Source organism: Meles meles, chromosome 4, assembly GCF_922984935.1.
Source record: "Meles meles chromosome 4, mMelMel3.1 paternal haplotype, whole genome shotgun sequence".
Lineage (NCBI taxonomy): Eukaryota > Metazoa > Chordata > Mammalia > Carnivora > Mustelidae > Meles > Meles meles.
The window spans coordinates 22,825,383-22,852,523 of NC_060069.1; positions in this window are offsets into that span (position 1 = coordinate 22,825,383).

Sequence of the window (27,141 nt, forward strand, 5' to 3'; positions counted from 1 at the left end):
TGTCAGCAAAGCAGCCCCAGCATCCCACAAACCTGGTGGAGGAAATTCTCCTCTGAAGAATTGACGTCACTAGGTGTTCTCCTGAGAGTTGTGCCCTGAAAAATTAGCTACATTGAGGAAGAATAAAGGGCATTTTAGCATGGAATAGCGACGTTCATTCCATTGGCATCAATAAAACACTTCTCCCACACAGAACCACACTTGTCTTCCGTTTCAAACATTATTTTACATCAACCAGAAAATTAAAGGAAAAGAGCAACCAAAAAAGATATCTTCAGGCTAGCTAGAAAGTTCAAAATATTTGTATTTTCATGCATAAGAAGATAAAGAGGATGAAATCTGTTTCCTGACTCTAGCATGACCAAATATATTTGCAAGATCATTTCCCCTTTCTTGCAATTCAAGTAATACAGCAATTTTTTTTTAAAGAAGATGTTCAGTTTTAGTTCCTTGGCACTATTTGCAAAGAAGTCAAGGAATAATATCTCAGAGGAAGCATTTCCTTGAAAGAAGAGTCTATTTCTAATATTAAAAATCCTCAGACTCCTATAAAATATATACAGTGAAAAAGGGAGTTCTCTCCAATTGAAGAATACTAAGCTTTGGCTATCATTTCCTGTCTGAAATTTGATTCATATTTAACCCAGATTTGTGTGTTGATTTAGAGCCCAAAGTGCCAAGAGGAGAACAGAATGGTCACAGCCAGCCATTGTAGGGAGTATTTTGTGCCAGGACGGAACAAGCTCTAAAAAATGTTGACAGCACCTGAAATTCATACATTTGAAACCCTCGCCGTACAAGCCGGCCTCTTGGTTCTGATGTTCCCGTGCCTGTTTCCTGTGTGTGAGCGAAGCGCCGCGGCGACCCTGTTTATCTGGCCCCCGCACAACATTGTCAAGACACATTTCCATTTTCCAAGTGACTGCTGCCACTGGGCCGCAGTCTGTGCTCATTTCTCGAGTAGCTAAACCCTTTGACACTGTGGTTTTTAATTAAAATTACATTAAAGTTAATCAACCAGAAAGAGGCTGCTGTAGAAGGCAGGTTTGATTGCAACCTGCAAAGGGCATGGAGGCTGCCAACTTGCTAAAGATGTGCCTGCAGATGCCAATCTGCCTGCATAAGCCCCACGGTTACAGAGCTGCTGATGAGAGGTCAGTTCTGCTTGCATTTTCCCTGGGACTGTCAAAAAAAAAAAAAAAAAAAAAATCGCGATGGCAGTAGCATGCTGCAAAGTTAACAAGCAGACCGGCCTCTCCAAAGTGCACCATCCCCTCATGTCTGCTGCTGCCCCAAACCACGGGTGCGAAATAGTCAGAGCCCAACTGTTTCATCTTCTGACGCAGTTAGGCTCAACAGGGAGCCATTAGGTTGGTTGTTGCGGGACGCAGCGGATGCTCTTAGACCATCCTGTCTTGTACAGGATGGTTCCGGCAGATGGTGCTGAGTTGGGTTTTGCTTTGTTTTGAAAGGGGCAGAAGTAATACTTGAACGCTTCGGGGTTTTGTTTTTGTGTGTGTGTTTGTTTGTTTTGTTTTGTTTTCTTCTCCAGGCTCTTTGCAAAAGAGCTTCATTGGAAAATGCCTGCACGTGAGAGAGCCTATCTCCACACAGGAGGAGCCAAGAGACTGATGGAACTTCACGTCTAAGACTTCTTAGTTACTTTATACTTACTAAGTGTGATGGCGGTGTTGAGTCTAAAATTTGCATTTTATTTCTGTTCTTGTATGATTACATTATTTAAGATACTTAGGCCTGAACAAAGTACCTGACGTTGGTAAGGGATTGGCTAATGTTGAGATGAATGAGTGAAGAAAAGAGTGCGTTGTTTATCACAACCTGTCCTACATGTTTTGTTTTCTTTAGTTTTCCTCAAAAGCTATAAAATCACCATGAGTACAAAAAGCCAGGTGTCCTTTTATCCTGAGTACTGACTCTGATCTATTGGTAATTGCTGCCTAAATCTCTGTGTTGAGAAAGATTCTGAAGCTGGAGCCAAGTAATGGAGCAGAGACGGTGATCTTGGTCAAAGGCTCCAAATGCTATCCCTGCTTTGAAGCTTACAGAGTAATACCAAGATTTGTGTCAGAATTCTGTGGTCTTGTTTCTGTACTAAAGGAGAAAGACGCCTGCAAGGAGTTCTTTTTTGCCTCTCTGACCAGCTTACTATTTCTTGACTTTGAATGCAGCCACGATTGGAGCTACAGCAGCTATCTTGTGACCCCAAACACCAAGACCCCGCCACCCCCCCAAAATTCTGAGGATGGTAAAACAGAAATATGGAAAAGAAGTTGAGAAACTAAAAATATTTTTGAACTGCTGCCCTCAAACTGGAACTTCTAGAGTCTTTCTTATGTGGAACAACTAAATGCCACAGTACTTTTTTTAAATTTAATTTTATTTTTTCAGTGTTCCAAAATTCATTGTTTATGTACCACACCCAGTGCTCCATGCAATACGTGCCCTTCATCATGCCCACCACCAGGCTCACCCATCCCGCCTACCCTCCTCACTTCTAAAACCCTCAGTTTGTTTCTCAGAGTTTACAGACTCTCACGGTTCGTCTTCTGCTCTGATTTCCCCAATTTATTTTTCCTGTCTTTCTCTGAATGTCCTCCATGTTATTCCTTATGTTCCACAAGTAAGTGAAACCATATAGTAATTGACTTTCTCTGCTTGACTTTTTTCACTCAGAATAATCTCCTCCAGTCCCATTCTTGTTAATGCAAAAGTTGGGTATTCAATCCTTTCTGATGGCTGACTAATTGTCCATTGTGTATATGGACCATAATCTTCTTTATCTCTTCATCCGCTGAAGGGCATCTTGGCTCTTTCCACAGCTTGGCAACTGTGGCTATTGCTGTTATGAACATTAGGGTACAGGTGGCTCACAGCTATATCTTTGGGGTAAGTACCCAGTGGTGCAATTGCAGGGTCATAGAGTAGCTCTAGTTTTAATTTTTTGAAGAATCTCCATATTGTTTTCCAAAGTGGCTGCACCAACTTGCATTTCCACGAACACTGTAAGAGGGTTCCCCTTTCTCCACATCCTCTCCAACATTTGTTGTTTCCGGTCTTGTTAATCTCCGCCATTCTAACTGGTGTAAGGTGGTATCTCAATTTGGTTTTGATTTGAATTTCTCTAATGGCTAATGATGATGAACATTTTTTTCATGTGTCTGCTAGCCATTTGTATGTCTTCTTTGGAGAAGTGTCTGTTCATGTCTTCTGCCCATTTTTTGAGTGTCATAGTTCTTAAGCCACTATTAGTTTGGGAATCTTTTGCTCATAGGTAATACCATTCTAATTAATACAGTTGTCTTGTTTTCCAACATAGAAAATGAAGCCTTCCAATTCCATCATGTTCTCCATTCATTCTTCGTTCCTTCCACTTTAACATTTTATTGATGTTACATCTTTGTACTCACAGCACATTAAAAAAAAAAAAAAAAAATCTGTGTATTCCTTGTAGAAGTCCCTAATGGGGAAACATATCAAAGGTTAGATTTTCTTGCCTGAGCAGGTTTTTTGGACTAACATCTCTCCAGAGGTCTCTGGCAGGTCTCCACAAAACTTTCCCTAGTCAATACTTAGGTGTTTTTTTTTTTTTTTTTCCTAGCTTTAAAACAAACATAAACTTTCTTGTTCCCTGGAATCCAGTTTTCCCATGAGAAGGTGAACACTCATATATGCCTCCATGCAAATGAACTAACCAGACCATTCCCTGGATTTTGAGAAAAGACAATGAAGGCTAAGGATATGGACTCATTACTTGGGCTGATTAATATTCATGAAGAGAAAAGAAAGATGAGGTTGACGCTGTCCCCTAGCAATCTCTGCCCACCCTATGACTGTTCCAGGAAAGTCTTGCATCCTGCTCCTACTCCCATATGCTAGCCATAAGAATCATCTGGAAAGCTGGAAAATTTTGCTACCTAACTTGACAGACTGTATTTTAAAATATCCAGTCACATGCTGTCACAAGAGATAGCCCTATGGGATATAGACAGAAAAATTGAAAATAAAAGAATGTAAAAAGATAGACTGGACAAACACTAAACATAAGAGCTGAAATAGCTATATGAGACAGGATGTTAAATTAGAAATTCAACTGGAGTGCTCAGGTATGTTAAATGAACATTTAGGAGGTGACTGTACTCCCTCAAATGGTTGGAACAAAGGTATTTGCTCCAAAAAATGATGGGCCAAAAATGTTTGCTTTGAAAGAAATGGTGCTTTCCATGCTTTGGCCCTGGAAGAGGTGTGAAGTTAGCTAGCTGAGAAGGGGAGAAAGGAAACAGAGAAGCAACCTTCTTTCTTCCCTAAAGGCAGTTGATTTATCTGCAACAGGTTAGTTCTTGGTGGAGAGGTTGAGGGTTGAGCAGGAAAACTTGTTTTTGGTGAAAATTGAAAAGAACATTAAGTACTGGTTAATACTGTAAAATAAAATACAGCACAAATTAAATAGCAAGCAAACAACCCACCCCATCATGACATTATATAGTCCAAAAACATTCAATGGCATAAAATATAAGGCTGCATTGCTGGAATGTTACTGATAGGAGCCTGAACAGCTAACATGTTAAAATTATGGGGGGTTGGGAACCACTTTTTAATGGCATCACATCTGAATTTTTTTAATGCATGGTATTTGTAGGGTGTCACAGTTTGGATTCTCTGGAACACAGATACTAAGACAGAGTGTGGGGGACAGGATATTTAGTAGTCATGACCAGTACATGACTGACAAGGCACTTTGGCTGTCAATGTCATCTTGTGTCAGGCTGCAGTGACTAGACCTGTATAGCTCTGCCTTTATCAGTCACGGAATGCAGAATGCCCCCCAAATGGTATAAGCTCATTCAGGACAACTCTCTACAGCTGAAGCTTGCCCTAAACGAGCTGCCAGCTGGAGACAAAATTGTAACTATATAATGTCAACCGTTCTATATGGCTGGGACTATTTCTGATCTCCTTTCTTTATTGGGATAGACAAGACAGCCAAATAGCATGTTTCTGAGACCCTAGTAAATCAGCTGTAGCAAATATACTACCACCTCCACCATGACGGCTGCAGTTAGAGCTAACACTTGATTGTGCTAAAAAGCATTTATAGAAGCCTAAACCCAAAAAGTACATATCACAGACAGAAAATTGCTAGAACCAAAGTCTGTTAGAACTAATAAATGAATTTCACTGAAGTTGCAGGATACAAAATCAATATACAGCAATGTGTTAATTTCTATACACTAATAAACTGTCAGAAAGAGAAATTAAGAAAACAACCCCATTTACAATTGCATCGAAAAGAATAAAATATGTAGGAATAAATTTAACCAAGGATGTGAAAGACCTGTACAATGAAATCTATGAGACATTGATGAAAGAAATTGAAGATGACCAAGAGAAAGATATTCCATGATCATGGATTGAAAGAATTAATACTGTTAAAATATTAACAGTGTACAGATACCATACAATCCTTATCAAAATTCCAATGGCATTTTTCCCACAGAAATAAAACAGTCCTAAAAACTATATGGAACCTTAAAAGAGCCCAAAATGGTGAAAGCAATCTTGATAACGAACAACACTGGGAGCAGCTTGCTTTCCGATTTCAAACTATATCTTAAAGCTTTGGTAATCAAAACAGTATGATATCGGGATTAAAAATAGATACATACATCAATACAATAGAATAGGGAGCCCAGAAATAAACCCACAAATATATGGTCAATTATTTTACAATGGAGGAGCCAAAAATATACAGTGAGGGAAGGGACAGTCTCTTCAATTAATGGTGCTGGGGAAATTGGACAACTGCCTTACACCATACACAAAAAATAACTCAAAATGAATTAAAGACTTGAATATAAGACCTGAAACTATAAAATTCCCTAGAAGAGAACACAGGAAATAAGCTTCTTGACATAAGTTTTGGCAATAATTTTTTATATTTGACACCAAAAGCTAAGGCAACAAAAGCAACATTAAGCAAATGGGACTACATCAAACTAAAAAGTTTCTGCACAGCAAAGGAAATCATCAACAAAATGAGAAGGCAACCAACTAAGTAGGAGAAAATATTTCCAAACCCTGTATTTGATAAGCAGTTGATATCCAAAAAAATATAAAGAACACATATAACTCAATAGCAAAAACACTCCCAAACAATCCAATATATAAATGGGTAGAGGATCTGAATAGACATTTTCCCAAAGAAGACATACAGATGGCCAACAGATATATGAAAAGATGTTCAATATCACAAACTCAGAATTTTCTGATACCAGGTCCTATACAGGTCATGTTCTCCAACCACAATCCTAGAGAAGTAAAAAGTGAGAAGTCATTTTTTAAATCTAAAAAGCCAACCTGTTTGCAAAATGAACACTACATTTCTAAATAAGTTATGAGTCAAAGAAGAAACCATGGTGGAAAGTAGGCAGGCATTATGGACCCCCCTAAACCAATGCTTTCATTATTAAAAATGAGGAAACCAAGAGCCAGAGGAGTTAAGTAGTTGCTCATAGTTGCGCTTCACGTTGGTTAACAAATAAAGCGTAGTTGAGAGTGTAGTTGAGAGCTACTCACAGGATGAGGGGTCCAAGAGAGAGCAGAAGTCTGCAAGGCTCAGGCTCAGAACTGGCACATTGTCAATTTTTCTGTGTTCTATTGGCCCAAACAAGATCATCCCAGCTTCAGGGGGCGGGGAAATAGAATCGACCTCCCTATGAGAGAAGACACAGAGTAGAGCAAAGAGCAAGTTCAGAGGGAGGGGTGGAGAATTTGGAAACATTTTTGTCATTAACCCACCACAAGGCTACATTGACTCCTTGGCAGAAGCTAAGACTGGATTAAAAACTAAAAAAGGGATGTGTCTTGTTACAAGAGAAATACAAGTATTCCCTTTAAAATCCACATGTGAGGGGTGCCTGGGTGGCTCAGTGGTTAAAGTCTCTGCCTTCAGCTCAGGTCATGATCTCAGGGTCCTGGGATCGAGCCCCGCATCGGGCTCTCTGCTCAGCGGGGAGCCTGCTTCCTCCCTTCTCTCTCTCTGCCTGCCTCTCTGCCTACTTGTGATCTGTCAAATAAATAAATAAAATCTTTAAAAAAATAAAATAAAATCCACATGTGGGGGGCACCTGGGTGGCTCAGTGGGTTAAAGCCTCTGCCTTCTGCTCAGGTCATGATCCCGGGGTCCTGGGATCAAGCCCCACATCAGGTTCTCTGCTCAGTAGGGAGCCTGCTTCCTCCTCTCTCTCTCTGCCTGCCTCTCTGCCTACTTGCGATCTCTCTCTGTCAAATAAATAAATAAAATCTTTAAAAAATAAAAAACAATAAAATCCACATGTGGTTTTCTCTTTAAAGGAATCCATACTTTCCAATAAGGGTTGGATACAAAAGACCAAGTTGATATATGAAATGATAATCAATGGAGGATGTATAAAAACCATTACTGAAGTTCCACGAACTAGAATAAATCTAACTTTAGACTTAAAGATTTGAATCAAATCATTCAGCATGGAACACAGCATTTCTAACACCCAACCTGTTTTTGGTTTGGTACAGAACACAATATTTACAGACAAATTAATGATTATGAATGGCAACGCATCCTAGGGAAATATTGTTATTTGGACTACATAACTCCAACGTGTAAGTTGTAGGAATGTATTAAGTACTATACCTTCTGGTATAGAAAATGAAGGTTCTGCTTTTTGATGAGGTATCTGAATTCTGCAATAAGGCTGGAATATTATATCTTATCCAGTTCTTACCAATGTAAGCCCTCTGTTGTATTGTATGCTTGGCACAAAGATGGAGAACATTTATAACATGATGAGAGAATAGAGGTAGAAGACTTTACAGGTATAAAAAAGCATAAACAATGTAATTTTCACTTCCAGCATCCTGAAATCTGTATTACAAACAAATCTTGAAGCTGCCATCAACCATCTATCCAGGAACCAGGATTCCAGAGAATCCATCTCTCTATCTTTTTTTTTTTAAAAAGCAAATTTTACTGATTTAATAGTACATTTAAGCAATAGTAAATCAAGCATATGTCTAATAAGCAAGACCCATGTTTTAAGGACCAAATTAGGGGCGCCTGGGTGGCTCAGTGGGTTAAAGCCTCTGCCTTAGGCTCAGGTCATGATCCCAGGGTCCTGGGATGGAGCCCCACATCGGGCTCTCCGCTCGGCAGGGAGCCTGCTTCCTCCTCTCTCTCTGCCTGCCTCTCTGCCTACTTGTGATCTTTGTCTGTCAAATAAATAAATAAAATATTTTTTTAAAAAAAGGACCAAATTAAAGCATATTTTTATTTTTATAGAAATAAAACAACACATCATGAAATTTTGCTTAGTTTCTTGCACATTTGTTGAAACTTTGCTCCATTCCACACCTGTATGGAATAAAAGTTATGTGAAAAAGTTATGTGAAAAAGAAATGCTTATACAACTCTTTTCAGAAACAACAGTAGACTATATTATTGACAGAATCAGCAACTTAATTAAAAACTCTGTTAATGCTGGTGTTAATAAACCTGGCATATTTTCAATTTCGATTGACACTTTTCAAAACTGATATTTCTCAGTAATAAAATATGTCACAAAATCTGGATAGGAACACGGGCTATCTAAATTGAGCTTTTATTACTTGAAAATATTGGAGGCTATTACAGATGTTCTGTCATCAGATTATAACTTTTCATTAAGATGTTCTATTTAGGAAGTCAAGAAGAAATCATGGGCTGTGTCCTATTTACCTTCTGACTAGAGAAAAATCACCAACACATAGATAAACATGTTATTAACATTCTAAACAAAGAAATTTACGTCTTTAAGGATACCTATGTGCACTGTATGAATTCCAAAACCGACTGCTTGATTTATGGTTTCTTTCACTCCTTTAGCAAATATTTATTGAGTTCCTATTATATGCCAGGCACTTGTGTAGACATCAGAAAGTATAGAACGAGACAGACCAAGATGCCATGCTCATGTACTTTACTTCTAGTGATTTTATTATCAAAATTTAGTGAGTCTTATTAAAGAATGAATGGATCACTACAGTGACAGAACAGCTGCTTGACACGCTGTGAGGACCGAAATTGAAAATTCTGATGAAAGTTCAAGTATTTTTAAAGAGTTCTATCAGAGGAAACTATATGTCAGTGACTCCGTGCCCCGTCAAAATGAGATGATGTCTTCTACTTTCTACCAATTCCTTTGTTGTCAGAAGTCCAAAGTAGTACCTAAATTTTCTGGGATGGGGTAAGGAGACAATGGCTTATATTCTCAGAACCAGCAAAATTTTCAGACCTCTGGTTCCAGAAGTTTCTTCTGTTCCATTCATTTCAGTACACAGAACTCAGTCCTTGCTTACTTTCCACAGCAATCATATGCATCATTTTCCTGAAACTCCCTGTTTTTCACTGCCCTCAAGGCACACTGGCCTATTTTCTGTTTCTTAAACACACCAAGCCGACTTTTAGCTTACTTGCTGTTCCCTCTGCCTGGAACACTGGTCTTCCAGACACCTGTAGAGATTGCACCCCCACTTCATTTGGGTCACTGCTAAAATGTCGCCACCTTTGCCCCATCTAGAGTAATGCACACCCCCCTCCCTCACTACCCTAATACCTGCTTTATTCTTCTTCGTAATATTCAATAGTAGCTGACATGTTGCAAAATTATTAATCTGTTTGGTCTTGCTCCTCAACTAGAGTGTAAGCCAGGTGAGATCGCAGGCTTGGGCATGTTCACTGATAAAGCTTCAAAGCCTTGAATATGCCATGAATGTAGAAGGTGCTCAACTACAATTTGATGAGTGGATGAATAAATGAATATGTGAAAAAATGAATGAACATGAGTTTAATAAGACTTTTCTGAAGTGTTTTGGGCTAAGATGAAAGAGAAGCTCAAACTACAACAGTACCACTTGTCTTAAAAGGAATTATAAGGATCCACACCCTCAAGAATGTCCTATAACCACTCACTTCCCTTTCCCTTTGAGATGCAAAACAATGCACACTGCCCTCTATTCTAGAGTTCTTTCCTTCTTCAGGAGCTCTGGCCTCAACACACTCACTCTCTGAAGGCTCGCCTTCTCCCCTGGGCACTTCTTGATGAATTTCTCCAAGGATAGTTATCTCCAAAGGAAATTACTTAGTATGCATTATTTAAGAATTTCTCCACCTCTTGCATCATTAATTAAAAGCAATATGAAATCAAATTTTTTTAGAAATTTAATTTATTTTTTTGTCAGAGAGAGAGAAAGCAAGCACAAGCAGAGGTAGCAGCAGTCAGAGGTAGAATCAGGCTCCCGCTGAGCAAGGAGCCAGATGCAAGACTTGATCCCGGGACACTGAGCCAAAGGCAGACACTTAACTGACTGAGCCACTCAGGCATCCTGCAAAAATCAAATCTCTGAGTTAACTGTTATCCTAGATGGAAATTATCTGGTTCATTTAAGTAGGAGACAATTTTAATTTTTCTGGAGGAAGACTTTCCTTTTCTAGAATTATTTGTTTGTTTATTTATTTATTTAACAAAGGGGGAGAAAGAGATGGTGAACACAAGGAAGGGAAGCAGCAGACAGAGGGAGAGAGAGAGAAGCAGGTCCCCTTGCTGAGCAGAGAGCCCAACCCGGGGTCAATCCCAGGACCCTGGGATCATGACCCCCTGCCGAAGGCAGATGCTTAACTGACTGAGTCACTCAGGCACTCCTAAGTAAGACTTTATAATCTTGCCAAAGGTTAGGGACTGGTGAGTGAAGGGTAGCACAAGGGAGTTCCTTTGTGCTGATGGAACAGTTCTGTGCCTCGATTGTGGCCATGATTTCATGAATCAATATATGGGTTAAAATTGTATAATAACACACACATACATGAATACAAACACACACACAAAAACTTATTAATGGATGCACGTAAAAACTGGCTAAATGTGAACACTTCTCAGTTTTGTATTGTATGGTACCACTGTCATTTCTTGGTTTTGATATTATATTGTCATGTAAGATATTGCCATTGGGAGAAGTTAAGTAAGGAGTACCCAGGGCCCTCTGTGCTATTTTTGCAACTTCCTGTGAATCTGTCATTGTCTCAAAATAAAAAGCATAAAACAAAACAAAAAACCACAAAGATTCTGCAGAAATTTTCAAGAATCTATTACAGACCTAGACCATGAGTCCAAAGTTAAATACATGGGCAGTAAAGAAATTTACAAAGTTTTTGGAGAAAAAATAGTTTAATTTTATTAGAGATTACAAACACAATATTTTACGAGTTTACCCAGGACTTAACTAAAATGTTGATTGAGAAACTGACTAAACGTATGGTACATTAAGGTTCTTAAAAATAAAACCAAAGGGTACCTGGATAGCTCAGTTGGTTAAGTGTATGCCTTTGACTCAGGTCATGATCCAAGGTCCTGGGCTTGGGACCCACGGTAGGCTCCATGCTCAGTGGGAAGCCTCCTCCTCCCTCTCCTTTTGCCCCTCCCCTGCTTGTGCTCCCTCCTACTCTCTCTCTCTGTCAAGTAAAAAAATGAAATTCTTTTTAAAAAATAAGATAAAATAAGACACCAGGCATTGCAAGGACTCCAGCCTAAAAAATGAGTCCCCTGTGAATGGGAAACAAACTGCATTCTTTATTTTCCCTAGACAGTTCCCCAAATTAAAAGCTTTTCTTCACTGACTCTGCATTTAGTGCAATCCTGGTACTGGAGTCAGAAGAAAGTGTTAGGGCCAGGTAGAGGTTATTCCCATCAGTCCACAGGGATTGGGAAGGCAGTGCTGTGGCTCTCAGTATCCTGCCCACTGGACACTATTGTGCCTCCTTTCCTTTTGGAGTGAGAGTTGTCAGACTTCGAGGATCATTCTGTGCAAGTCTTTTTTTTTTTTTTTTTAAGATTTTATTTATTTATTTGACAGAGAGAGATCATAAGTAGACAGAGAGGCAGGCAGAGAGAGAGAGAGAGGGAAGCAGGCTCCCTGCTGAGCAGAGAGCCCAATGCGGGACTCGATCCCAGGACCCTGAGATCATGACCTGAGCCGAAGCCAGTGGCTTAACCCACTGAGCCACACAGGCGCCCCATTCTGTGCAAGTCTTGATGTGAATTAGCCAGCTGCAGTGACAAAATGTTCTTCATCGTTATAGCCCAAGGCACAATTCCTTCTGCCCTATGTACCTTTAGAAGGATTGGACTTTCCTCAAGAATACAGCCTTCTTTTTTTATTTTTTTAAGATTTTATTTATTCATTTGAAAGAGACAGAGAGAGAGCACAAGCAAGGGGAGCTGCTGGCAGAGGGAGAATGCAGAACTCGATCCCAGGACCCTGGGATCATGACCTGAGCCGAAGGCAGCTGCTTAACTGACTGAGCCACCCTGACACCATCTTGGATGTCAAGAAAACCAGTGATGCCCCAGTCCGTCTTTTTTAAAACTATGATGGTTACTGCAATGGAGGGTGGCTGGAGCTCACAACTATTCTGTGCTGTACGATGAAATTCTCTTAATTCTGTTTGAACCTCTCCCCTGTAAACTGGAAATGGATTGAGTAAAAGAATTGGAAGAAATTGAAAAAAAAAAAAAAAACAAAACAACCAACTAGTCAAATCCAAATAACATCTATAACTGAGTTAATAGTTTGTTCCGATATCAATTTCCTGGTTTAAGCAGTATACTACAGTTATATAAGATGTTATCTTTGGGTGAAGCATATATGAAAAGAATATATTTTTTAAAAGGGTCAGAAAGCAAAAGAACTGAAAATATAGGGCAGTGCCTCACACACACAAATTAATTTACTGAAAATAACTTTATGTACTATCCTTAGCTACAGATGTACAGTAACCCTAAAGCAGATTTTATAACCATTATCATCGACTGACCTCTTTTTATGTGCCAAACACTACGCTAAATGCTTAATGTGTGTCATGTTATTGAATCACCACAACAATCTTCTCATAGGGTAATTTAATATTTCACTGAGCTATTTTATCATATTGGTTTCACCATTGAGGAAATCAAGATTCAGATGAGGTAATTTTCCAAAACCATGTATCCCAATAAGTGATGGGGATAAGCCAATCTGCTTAACTTCAAACTCCATGTGCTTCATGGCACAAATGACCATGCTTTCTTTTTTCTTTTTTTTTTCTAGTGAATCCTTAATTTTTTTTAATGAACATATCATGTATCATTTGTTTCAGGGCTACAGGTCTGTGATTCCTCAGTATTACACAATTCACAGCACTCTCCATGGTACATACCCTCCCCAATGTCCATGTTTTCTCGATGTCTGCCCTACGGCTTACATAAAGAAAATACATTTGGATTTTTCTATGTTCTATGAGCATACAGATATAAAGGTTTTACTCAGATAGGCACTAATCAATCCTTCTTCCCACTAAGAGGCCTGAGTGATGGAAATGGGAATGTTCCCTTTGAAGAAATTGACTACAGGTGGTTCTTTTTTCATGTGTTTATTTTCTTTGTGTTCTACAGACATGATAAACTGACCAATGCCCACTGGACCAAGAACATTGCTATAACATAAAATACAATCTCTGTTGTCTAGGCCTGCAAAGCATCTTTGGTTTGGTTGGCTCTGCTATATATCAAATTGGGATCCTGAGCTTGACCTGAGGCAGTCCAGCTGCTTATAGATGGATTGATGAAGGAAACCCACCCAACCGCAGTGCTCAATAATAGATGTTGACTAAGTAACCCAGTCATGTCTTCCTCTGAGATATTTTGAATGCAAGATACACAATAGAAACAGAGGTACATAAGAAATCAGAGGTTTCAAAAAGAAAAAAAAAAGCTAAGTCTGAGAATAGCAATAGCATCATCTTCAGGCAAGAGATCAATGGCCGTAATCTGCTAAGAGGAAGTAAAGATATTGGAGGTTCTGGAGATGCTCTTTTTTTTTTTTTTAAGATTTTATTTATTTATTTGACAGACAGAGATCACAAGTAGGCAGAAAGGCAGGCAGAGAGAGAGGAAGAGAAGCAGACCCCCTGTGGAGCAGAGAGCCCGATGTGGGGCTCGATCCCAGGACCCCGGGATCATGACCTGAGCTAAAAGCAGAGGCTTTAACCCACTGAGCCACCCAGATGCCCCTGGAAATTCTCTTAAATCATGAATCATAACAGTGGATGCTCTGGGTTCCAAAAGCCTGATCGTGTGGTTATTTCTAGTGTCTGTTATTTATTATAATCCTTAACTGCTTTGTTTTTATAAATAAGGGTTTCCCTGCAATTGGAGAGTACACATACAGAGAAGTTTCTTACAGTTAAAAAGTAAAAATCAAAAGGATAATATACTTCTAATATAATATCTAAGAAAGCTTTATCATATTTTTTAAAGATTTTATTTATTGGGGAGTCTGGGTGGCTCAGTGGGTTAAGCCTCTGCCTTCGGTTCAGGTCATGATCTCAGGGTCCTGGGATCGAGCCCCACATAGGGCTCTCTGCTCAGTGGGGAGCCTGCTTCCCCCTCTCTCTTTGCCTGCCTCTCTGCCTGTTTGTGATCTCTTTCCCTGTGTCAAATCTTTTTTAAAAAGATTTTATTATTTGAGAGAGAATGAGAGAGCATGAGAGGGGGGAGGGTCAGAGGGAGAAGCAGGGAGCCCAATGTAGGACTCAATTCCAGGACTCCAGGATCATGACCTGAGTTGAAGGCAGTTGCTTAACCAGTTGAGCTACCCAGGTTCCTGAAAGCTTTATCATATTAAAAACATAGCAGTAAGTGTATAAGATCATAAAATCACACAGTCTTTTTTTACGCAAAAAATCATTAAACTTTTTAAAAACATAACTTCAAACTTAAAAGAAAAATTGCAAGAATAGTACAAAGAGCTCCCATGGACCCTTTTTCTAGATTCCACCATTATTAACACTTTACCACAATTGCCTCATTCTTGCTTTAATTGACCATATATGCATACATATTTTTTCTGAGCCACTGTGAGTAAGTTGCCTGTATCACTCCTATTACTCCTTAACATTCACTATGTATTTCTTCAGCAGCATATTATCCTCACATAACCACAGTGCAGTTACTGTATTTGTGGAATTTAACATTGTTACAATATTATCACCTAATGCATAGTCAATATCCCAATTTCACCAGTTACCCCAGTAATGTCCTTTATAGTAAATTTTTCTGGCTCAGGAACCAATCCAAAATCACATTGTATTTAAGTGTTAATGTGTTTTAGGGCTCCTTTGATCTATAACAGTTCCTCAGTCTTTCTTTTTCTTCTCTGACACCAACATTTTGGATTACATGCCATTTATTTTCTGGAATATCCTCAGTTTGGGCTTGTTTGATGTTTCATCATTAACAGATTCTAATTATGCATTTTTTGAAGGAACACTACATATATGATGATTTGTCCTTCTTAATGCATCACGTAAGGGGCATACGATGTGAGTTTGAAAATCATCACTTTTGTGACCATCATAGTAATTATTATTATTTAGGCAAGAACTATTAATGGATATTAAGTTAATGAGTAAAAGTTTGATGAAGAACAGAATATTTACATAATCTCAAATTATTTCCCTAAAAATATTTATTCATTACAAGAGGAGAAATAGCTTTACAATGGAAAAAGTTGGTAAACGCCACCTTAACAAAATGATCAGAATCATGCACTCTTCAAGGTAATTAAGTACATAGGCCATTCCTTCAACATGTTTCTTGTTTTATCTTCTAGTACCTATGTGGAAAACTACATACAAAAATGAAAACTAACAAGAAGGGATAGTGAGACAAAATATAGCAGCAAATAAATTGCACCTTCCTTTCACTTACATCCTCAGTAAACGGGTCTTAGAAGGTTAGACATTTCTACATTGAAAAACTGGACTAACTAAAAAAGCAGTACCCCCAAGCGTGCCTACTAGATTTATCAACAAGAGCATTAGTGCAACTCTTGCATTATTCATATGTAATATACTTCTAGCCAGAACCAAGTGGACGGAGGGTGGGGAGACTCTAAGATGTGACAATCAAAAATTATTGGGTTTGTGAGCAAGGGTTCTAAAGAGAAAACGTAGAACAAAGACAGTCAGAAGGCCTGAAAGTAGTGCCTATAACTACAAAACCTAGACCTGAAAGAGCAGGGAAAGATCTGCTGGGCATATTCCATCTGTATCTATGAAAACAGAAATAACACATACCTGCTCCACAAATATTTACTAAGGGATTTTTATGTGCCAGAAAAGGGGATGGCCTTAGGAATCCATACATGGGTCAAATATAACCCCTGTCTTCTGAATTTTACTTGGCAGTAGAGAGAGTAGACTGGAAGCATTTAAAAAAAAAAAGGCATTATTTTATTATAGGCTCTGTGATGAGCAAAAGCAGTATCCAAGATGATAAAGTATTTTAAAAGTGCCCAAGGAGTTGATAGGGGTTGATCTAGTCTATTGGAGAAACTGATAGCAATTTGATGTGGCTAGAGAATTACTCTCCTATGACACTTCTTGAGCAATTATTATGAGTAATCAATGAACACATATTAACACATATAATTCTCAGAGCAACCTATGAGGTAGATACTATTATTATATTTTTTGCCGATGAAAATGCTAGCGGCATAAGGTGGGGGTAAATTTGGTGCTGTGTCTGAAGTTTTAATCAGGAGCCAAACTGCAGGAAGGTAACTGTTCCATGCTAAGGACATTGAACATTTATCCATAGCTCTGAGGTAGTGCAGATCTTCAGAACAGAAATGGCATGTTAAGATTTGCATTTGTTCTGTCCACTGTGTGAATGGTGGAGTCAAGTTGGATAAGACTGGAAAGAAAGAAGCCAACAAGAAGAGATATGAGACATATGACAATAAGTTTAGCAAGGTAAGAAGCGGACATGAACTACAGCATAAGACTGGAGAGGACAGTTTGGTCCAAGAGTCCTATCAGTGGGATTAGTGATTGAGTGGGTATGGAGAGCAGGGCAGGCAACGGAGGAATTCAGGATCGCTCCCAGTGTTTGGCTAAATCTAATAAATGGTTTCTAGCTCAGGTGATTGAAGCCCAAGTTCTTTGTTCAATGCCCATATGTATCCATTAGCTTGGATTCATCTTTGATCACTGACCACACCACTGAACCAGACTTTAATTACGAGGGGCACTAGGTGAGAATTTAGATGTTTCTGAACAAATTACTGCCTCGGATAGGGTGGGAACCTAAATCACATATGAAAAAAGGGTACGGATCTGTCATATCAGTAGAATCATCTTATTATAAAGAGTACAGCATATGTCAGATATTTCAAGGAAAGATTAGGAGATGGTTCTCCATGGGTCACAGAGTTCTGCATACCTTATGAGCCAGTCACTGTTTGTCTTTTTTTTGTCCAGGATATATTTTCAAAGATGTTCATATACTGAAAATATGAAATAATGTCTCCCCTCCAGAGTAAAGAATAGGTTGCTTACATCCTTGAAACCTAGTGTCTTCCTCCAGGGTAAAGGAGGTTAAAGTAAACTCATGCTTATTGGTCATTATTTTAAAAATGGGTTTCCAAGCTTAAGGCTGCTCTCCTGTGCTACAACCTGGTGTATCTACCAAGGCCTATCTATGTTGTCCCCGGGGGTCTTGGGGATGGGACAAATAATACAACTATATTCATACTTATGCTGCTTGCTGGCCCATGCATCATAACATCCTTTGTCTCTGACCCAGAAGTCTTATATTTTCCCTCAGCATGCATGAAATTGTGAAAGGCTTATTAATTTATGAGTAGGATAAAATCACAGACAATTCACAGTTCTCGATAGAAAGTTGTTAGAGATTCCTAATTGTAGTCTGCTTTATATTAAAAAATAAGCAAATTGAGCAGTTTCTAAATTTTATTAATTGTAAATTCTTTTTTTTAACCTTCTCAAAGATCATATCCCCATTCCCAGCCAAGAATCTTGCCCAAGACTTAAATAAGTTCACTTTCTTGGTGATTGACTTGAATTTTCATAATTTTTGAATAGAAGTGTTAATGATGAACAAGTTTGACCTGCGAGAAATCCTCACAGAAAAACAGGAAATGATGGCAATGTTCAGATGTCTATTTCAGTGTTCACTGGTGGAGACTTCTTTTCTTTTCTAAAAGAACAAACCCCTGAGGGGTCTGAAGATGACTTAAAAAGTGCAAAAATAGCTTACTTTGAGATTAAATATACAATGGCTGTTACTGGAAATGAAATTCTTCCAAATTTCAGCTAACACAAATAGCTACTAAGCATGGAAACCTGTTTTGGACTTTTTATGCATATTATAGGTATAACAGAGTTGTGGCAGGGGGAACTGGCCCCCAAGAATGTTTGAAATTCTAATGAGTTGATTCTGTAAAACTGTCATTTAATTGTTCTGTCTTTTGTGAAGCAGAGACTAAAATTTCTTTATGAAGCCAATTGACCTTATTTTCATATGAGAAAAACACTCCATGGACTTTTAGTTGTACACATGAAAGAAAGATTTCTGAAGCCCAGAGATTCAAAAAGGGCAGATCCTGGGAGCTACACTTCTCTGAAAAATAATGCAAATCCTTACCCTTAGAGCGGTCAGAGTACATATCTATAGATTTGAATTTTTAAGTAATGAATAGATTTCTTATATTAATAAATATATTATTAATCATTACTAATAAAAACTTCTTTTTAGAACAGTTTTAAATTTACAGACAAGCATAAAGTACAGTTTCCACATATCCCCTCCCCCCACAGTTTACCTTTTCATTAGTATCTTGCATTATTGTGGTACATTTGTTACAATTGACGAGCCAACATGTATATATTATTAACTAAGGTTGGTTTACGTTAGGTTTACTCTTTCTGTTTTACATTCTATGGATTTTGACAATGTATAATGACATGTTCCTACCATTATAGTGTCAGAAGGAGGAATTTCACTGTCCCCCAAATCCCCTCTGCTTCACCCATTCATCATGATCTCACTCTCTCCCTCCAAACCCTTGGTAACCAGTGATCTTCTTACCATCTCCATACTTTGCCTTTCAAAGAATGTCATATGGCTAGTATCATACAATAACACATAGTCTTTTCAGATTGGCTTATTTTTTAAAAAAGATTTATTTATTTATTTGAGAGAGAGTGAATGGTGGGGCAGAGGGAGAGGGAGAAAGAGAATTTCAAGCAGATTCCTTACTAAGTGCAAACCCAACTCCGGGACATGATCTCACTACCCTGAGACCATGACCTGAGCTGAAATCCAGAGTCAGATGCCTAACTGACTGAGCCACCGAGGCGCCCCAGATTGGCTTCTTTCACTTAGCAATATTCACTTAAGCTTCCTCTATATCTCGTTAATTTTTTTCATTAATTTATCCTTCTTATTTTTTGTTAGCTCATTTCTTTTTATCACTAAATAATACTCCACTGTCTAGATGTACCATAGTTTGTTTACCTCTGCTGAAGGACACCTCATTGCTTCCACATTTTAGCAATTATGAATAAACTATGTGTGTTTTTACAAGTTTTCAGTTCATTTGGGTACAAACTAAGGAGCCATGATTACTGGAGCATCTGGTATAATATGTTTAGTTTTGCAAGAAACTGCCACACTATCCTCTGAAGTAGTTAGACATTTGGCAAGTTTTTTCCTTAGGTATTGATTTAGACTGCTGTGTATCTATATTGCTTTTCAAGTGTGTGTGTGTGTGTGTGTGTGTGTGTGTGTGTGTGTGTGTGTATGTGTGTGTGTTTTCAAATAGTTATCTCCAAAGGACCTGGAGCAGAGACTCTAAGACAGCTAAAAAGGTATTGTGGTAGGCAGAATAATGCCTCCTGAGAGGGGCCAGAAAGTTGTGTCAGAATCAGTGAATATGCTATATTACATGGTTGGGAGGAATTAAGGTTGCAGTTGGAATTACAGTTGTTAATCAGCTGACCTTAAAATAAGGAGATGACCTACATTATCCAATGCTTGTGTCACCACAAGCATCCTTTAAACATGGAAGAAGGAGGCAGAAGAGAAAATCACAATGAGAGATACAGTAAGACAAAGACTGCAGGCTTCGAAGATGAAACTGATCACCCTCTAGTACCTGCTAACACCTTGACTTTAGCCCAAGGAGATCCATTGTAGATTTCTAACCTCCACAACTTTAAGATGATAATTTGTGTTGTTTTGAGCCCCATGTAGTAATTCGCTACATCAATTACAGAAAACTACTACAGATATGTAACCTCACCATCTCAAAGTAGAGAAAAGATTTTGAAAAGGAACTAGGCTAGACTGCTCATGGTCCACATGTTATTCTAAGATTGAATGACCCAGAATTAAAAACTTATGTCTACACAAACATATTTTTTGTAGGATACAAATGTTCACGGAGCATTATTCATAATAACCAGAGAGTAGGAACAACCCAAATGTTCATTAATTAATGAACAGATAAACTGTATGTCATATATCTATACAATAGAATATTATTCACCCACAAGAGGAATGAAGTGCCGATACATGCTACAATACAGATGATCCTTAAAGACATATGAAAGAGCCCATCACAAAAGATCATATAGCAAGTGGTCTCATTTATATGAAATGTGTATAATAGGCAAATGCATAGAGATAGAAAGTAGATTAGTTGCTGCCAGACATTGAGGTAGAAGGAAATAAATGGGGAGTAACAAGCTAATAGCTATGGTATTTCTTTTGGGGTTAGCAAATATGTTCTAAAATCAGTGGCAATCATTGCAAAACTCTGTGAATATACTAAAAAATCAGTAAATTATATATGTTAAATGAGTGGCTTTTAAGGTATATGAATTATGCCCAATTATAATATATCGCAATAAAGCTGTTATTAACAAAAAGATGGAAGGACCTCTATTTTGGGGAACATACTGGGGATCAGTTATTGAGCTCTGATGTGAGTTTTGGAGGGACGATTTTTCCTGGGAGAAATGGACAATGGAATTTCTCACTTTTAATCATTTGGGAAGAAAGTTTTAGATTGTGATGAAAGAAAAACTATTTTCTTTCTCTGGCCTTCTGGTTGTTGAGAACTTACATTTTGGGTATATCAATCAAGATAGGTGAAGTTATGCTGCAGAAAAACAATCGAAATGAAAACAATTAAATTTTGTGACTTTAACAGCATAGGCATATTCTTTACTCGCCATTTATGTCACTGCAGGTCAGCCAGGGTCTCTGTTTCATGTCTCCTTCCACAGAGAAACCAGCTGGATGGTATAGCCATCATTCCAAAATTTCCTGTGCTCACAGCATAGGCAGTGCAGCTCTCTCGTTCTTGCACTAGCAATTAAATGCTTAAGTTTAGAAGTGAAACAAGTTACTTTTACTCATTGGTCACATCCCCCATTCAACCAAAGAAGTCAGGCCGTACAATACTGCCAATGTCTAGAAGATTACAAATGGGAACGATTTGGTGAACAGCACTACAGACTACTGTGGTAGGCTGCATCATGGCCCCCAAAGATATCAGCTCCGAATCCCTGGAACCTATAAATGTTCCCTTATTAGAAGAGGGTCTTTGCAGATGTGATTAAGCTAAGGAACTTGAGATGGGGAGGTTACCCCGTGTTATCCAAGTGCACCCTAAATGACACAATGTGCGTCTTTATAGAAGAGAGAAGCTGATTAGAGCAAAGATCAATGAGATAGAAACCAGAGATACAGTAGAACATATCAATGAAACTAGAAGCTGGTTTTTTGAAAGAATCAATAAGATTGATAAACCATTGGCCACACTAATCCAAAAGAAAAGAAAGAAAGCCCAAATTAATAAAATTATGAATGAAAAGGGAGAGATCACAACTAACACCAAGGAAATAGAAACAATCATCAGAAATTATTACCAACAGTTACATGCCAATAAGCTAAGCAACCTAGATGAAATGGATGCATTCCTGGGAAAACTATAAACTCCCAAAAGTGAACCAGGAAGAAATTGACAACCTGAATAGACCGATATCTAGTAATGAGATTGAAGCAGTGATCAAAAACCTCCCCCAAAACAAGAGCCCAGGACCTGATGGATGCCCTGGGGAATTCTACCAAACTTTCAAAGAAGAAATAACACCAATTCTCCAAAAAATTGAAGCAGAAGGAAAACTTCCAGACTCTTTTTATGAAGCCAGCATTACCCTGATCCCCAAGCCAGGCAAAGACCCTACCAAAAAGGAGAATTTCAGACCAATATCACTGATGAATATGGATGCAAAGATTCTCAACAAGATCCTAGCAAACAGGATCCAGCAGCACATTCAAAAGATTATCCACCATGACCAGGTGGGATTCATCCCTGGGTTACAAGTTTGGTTCAACATTCGCAAATCAATCAATGTGATAGAACAAATCAATAAGAGAAGAGAGAAGAACCACATGGTCCTCTCAATTGATGCAGAAAAAGCATTTGACAAAACCCAGCATCCGTTCCTGATTAAAACACTCCAAAGTATAGGGATAGAGGGAACATTCCTGAACTTCATAAAATCTATATATGAAAGACCCACAGCAAATATCATCCTCAATGGGAAAAAGCTTGCAGCCTTCCCGTTGACATCAGGAACACGACAAGGATGCCCACTCTCACCACTCTTGTTCAACATAGTATTAGAAGTCCTAGCAATGGCAATCAGACAACAAAGAGAAATAAAAGGTATCCAAATTGGCAAGGAAGAAGTCAAACTCTCTCTCTTCGCAGATGACATGATTCTTTATATGGAAAACCCCAAAGACTCCACCCCCAAACTACTAGAACTCATACAGCAATTCAGTAACGTGGCAGGATACAAAGTCAATATACAGAAATCAGTGGCTTTCTTATACACTAACAATGAAAATACAGAAAGGGAAATTAGAGAATCGATTCCATTTACTATAGCACCAAGAACCATAAGATACCTGGGAATAAACCTAACCAAAGAGGTAAAGGACCTGTACACAAGGAACTACAGAACACTCATGAAAGAAATGGAAGAAGACACAAAAAGATGGAAGACCGTTCCATGCTCTTGGATTGGAAGAATAAACATTGTTGAAATGTCTATACTGCCTAGAGCAATCTATACTTTTAATGCCATTCCAATCAAAATCCCACCGGTATTTTTCAAAGAGCTGGAGCAAAGAATCCTAAAATTTGTATGGAATCAGAAGAGACCCCGAATTGCTAAGGAAATGTTGAAAAACAAAAACAAAACTTGCAGCATCACGTTACCTGATTTCAAGCTTTACTACAAAGCTGTGATCACCAAGACAGCGTGGTACTGGCATAAAAACAGACACATTGACCAGTGGAACAGAGTGGAGAGATATGGACCCTCAACTCTATGGTCAAATAATCTTTGACAAAACAGGAAAAAATATACAATGGAAAAAAGACAGTCTCTTCAATACATGGTGCTGGGAAAACTGGACAGCGATATGTAGAAGAATGAAACTCGACCATTCTCTTACACCGTACACAAAGATAAACTCGAAATGGATGAAAGACCTCAATATGAGACAGGAATCCATCAGAATACTAGAGGAGAACATAGGCAGTAACCTCTTCGATATCAGCCACAGCAACTTCTTTCAACATATGTCTCCAAAGGCAAAGGAAACAAAAGCGAAAATGAACTTTTGGGACTTCATCAAGATCAAAAGCTTTTGCACAGCAAAGGAAACAGTCAACAAAACAAAGAGTCAACTCACGGAATGGGAGAAGATATTTGCAAATGATAGTACAGACAAAAGGTTGATATCCAGGATCTATAAAGAACTTCTCAAACTCAACACACACAAAACAGATAATCATATCAAAAAATGGGCAGAAGACTCTCTCTCTCTCTGCCTGACTCTCTATCTACCTGTGATCTCTCTCTGTCAAATAAGTAAATAAAATCTTAAAAAAAAAAAAATGGGCAGAAGATATGAACACAGTCTTCTCCAACGAAGACATACAAATGGCTATCAGACACATGAAAAAATGTTCATCATCACCAGCCATCAGGGAGATTCAAATTAAAACCACATTGAGATACCACCTGACACCAATTAGAATGGCCAAAATTAGCAAGACAGGAAACAACGTGTGTTGGAGAGGATGTGGAGAAAGGGGAACCCTCTTACACTGTTGGGGGAATGCAAGTTGGTGCAGCCACTTTGGAGAACATTGTGGAGATTCCTCAAGAAATTAAGAATAGAGCTTCCCTATGACCCTGCAATTGCACTGCTGGGTATTTACCCCAAAGATACAGATGTAGTGAAAAGAAGGGCCAACTGTACCCCAATGTTTATTGCAGCAATGGCCACGGTCGCCAAACTGTGGAAAGAACCAAGATGCCCTTCAACGGATGAATGGATAAGGAAGATATGGTACATATACACAATGGAGTATTATGCCTCTATCAGAAAAGGATGAATACCCAACTTTTGTAGCAACATGGATGGGACTGGAAGAGATTATGCTGAGCGAAATAAGGCAAGCAGAGAGAGTCAAGTATCATATGGTCTCACTTATTTGTGGGCATAACAAAGAACACGGTGGACATGGGGAGATGGAGAGGAGAGGGAGTTGAGGGAAACTGGAAGGGGAGATGAACCATGAGAGACTATGGACTCTGAAAAACAACCAGAGGGTTTTGAAGGGGCGGGGGGTGGGGGGGGTGGGAGGTTGAGGAACCAGGTGGTGGGTAATAGAGAGGGCACGTACTGCATGGAGCACTGGGTGTGGTGCAAAAACAATGAACACTGTTACGCTGAAAATAAATAAATTTAAAAAAAAAGAAGAGAGAAGCTGTGACATTGTGACTTATAATATTTCCTTTTTTAAAAATATTATTTATTTATTTATTTGACAGAGAGAGAGATCACAAGTAGGCAGAGAGGCAGGCAGAGAGGGAGGGGGAAGCAGGCTCCCTGCTGAGCAGAGAGCCCTATGCAGGACTCGATCCCTGGACCCTGGGCAGAAGGCAGAGGCTTAACCCACTGAGCCACCCAGGTGCCCCTGTGACATTGTGATTTATAATAAGAAATCTGTACTTGGGGGGCGCCTGGGTGGCTCAGCAGGTTAAAGCCTCTGCCTTCGGCTCAGGTCATGATCCCAGGGTTCTGGGATCGAGCCCCACATCGGGCTCTCTGCTTAGCAGGGAGTCTGCTTCCCTCTCCCTCTCTGCCTGCCTCTCTGCCTACTTGTGATCTCTGTCTGTCAAATAAATAAATTAAAAAAAAAAAAAAGAAAAAAGAAATCTGTACTTGGTCTTTATCTCATTAGCGACACAGAGCTCCTAAAACCCTTGTAGTTCCCTGTAAGGAGAGCAATAAAAGAGTCTTTTGTTATGTTAACAAGGTGATTTCTGGAAAGCCCCTACATAACAGGAGGAAGGGGGCTGGTTACCAGTGGAGCCAACCATGTGATTAGAGGGTTGAAAGTTCCCAAATTCTGGGGAGAGCAGAGGAGCTGGAGATGGACTTCAATCTTCAGTAGCCCATGAGTTACACCAATCGGGCCTTTGTAATGAAGCTTCCCTAAAAACCTAAAAGGACCTTGTCTGAAGAGCTTCCAGGTTGGTCAACTTTTGTAGGCTCTGGGAGTATGATGCCCAGAGGAGCATGGAAGCCACATGTCCCTTCCTACATATCTTGTCCTATGTGTCTCTTCCATCTGACTGTTCCTGCGTTAATTCCTTTTATAATAAACAGGTGATCTGGTAAGTAAAATATTTCTCAGAGTTCTGTGGGCACTCTAGCAAATTCCCAAGGAGGGAGTCAGTCAGAATCACAGGTGATAACCTGGATTTACAATCAGCATCTTAAGTGGGAGGAGGAGGCAGGGATGGCAGTCTAATAGGACTGAGTCCTTAACCTGTGAGATCTGCGGCTCTCTCCAGGTAGGTAGTATCAGAATTGAGTTGAACTGTTCGCCACTCTGGGGTCAGAGAATTGCTTGGTGGCATGGAAAAAACACATGCATTAGAACTGGTGTCAAAATCGTAGAGGCTGAAGGAGATATGACATAGACGGGATGGGAGGACTCAATGTGACCATGGAAGCAGAGTTTGGAGTGATAGAGACACAAGTCAAGGAACGCAGGCAGCCACCTGAAGCTGAAGAGGCAAGAAACAATCTTTGCTAGAGCCTCCAGGGGGAGTAAAGCCCTACTGACACCTTGATTTCTGCCCAGTGATAACTATTTTGGACTTATGGCCTCCAGACTGTGAGGGAATACATTTCTGTTGTTTCAATCATGAAGTTTGTAGTAATTCGTTCCAGCAGCCATAGGAAACAAATACAATTGCTATATTGGGTATGATATATTTGTTTCAGGTCCTCACTTTGGTACAACCAAACTGGTCCCTTTAAAATGGTCATAAGGCCATGACTACTAGGTTCAAGCCAAGCAAAGATGCTAAAAAAGTGGAACCCCACAGAGAACCACAGTGGGAAGGTTTGGACCTGGGGACTCCCAGGACTGAGAGAATCAAAGAGCCGCTCTTCACTGGACTCACAGTGCATTATCCTCAAGACCTCAGAAAACGCTCATTAAAAGTAATGGTGATGTCTTTGCGAAAAATACTGTGATCCAGGGCAGCACAGATGCCTGCAAGAAGCTGGCCTAAAATTGCAAGAAGAGAACAGCAACAGAATGAGCCTTGGCCTGAACTCCAGAGCAAGTCAGCTGGTTGAAATGGCAAATGACAACCAGAGTAGATCCATCAAATATATAGTCATTTATTTCTCAGATATTCTCTGGGAAGGAAATACAATCAGCATCTGCATTTCCTGAAATCAAGCAAAATGGAACTCAAACTAAAGTTGACTTGGTATTTTTACAAAAGTGTGACATGATAACAATCCTAAATTTTTAAATCAAAGAAATCATAAAGCTAGGAACCCTTGGAAAAACATTTAGGATCATCTCATTCTACTAATGATTGCAGCTGAGGCTCACAGAAATTGTCAGAACGTCAGTTTCTCTATCTTTAAAATAGGGAAGCTGGACAAGACCATCCTGAGTGATTTCAGTTAAAGAGTTGGGATCCTATGAATTAAGTCAGTAACGGACTCTAGCATTCAATATGGGAAAGTAATCCAAGGTATATGAATACTTTAAACTTGTGCGCAAGAGGTAATAGTTTTTCATTCTTCT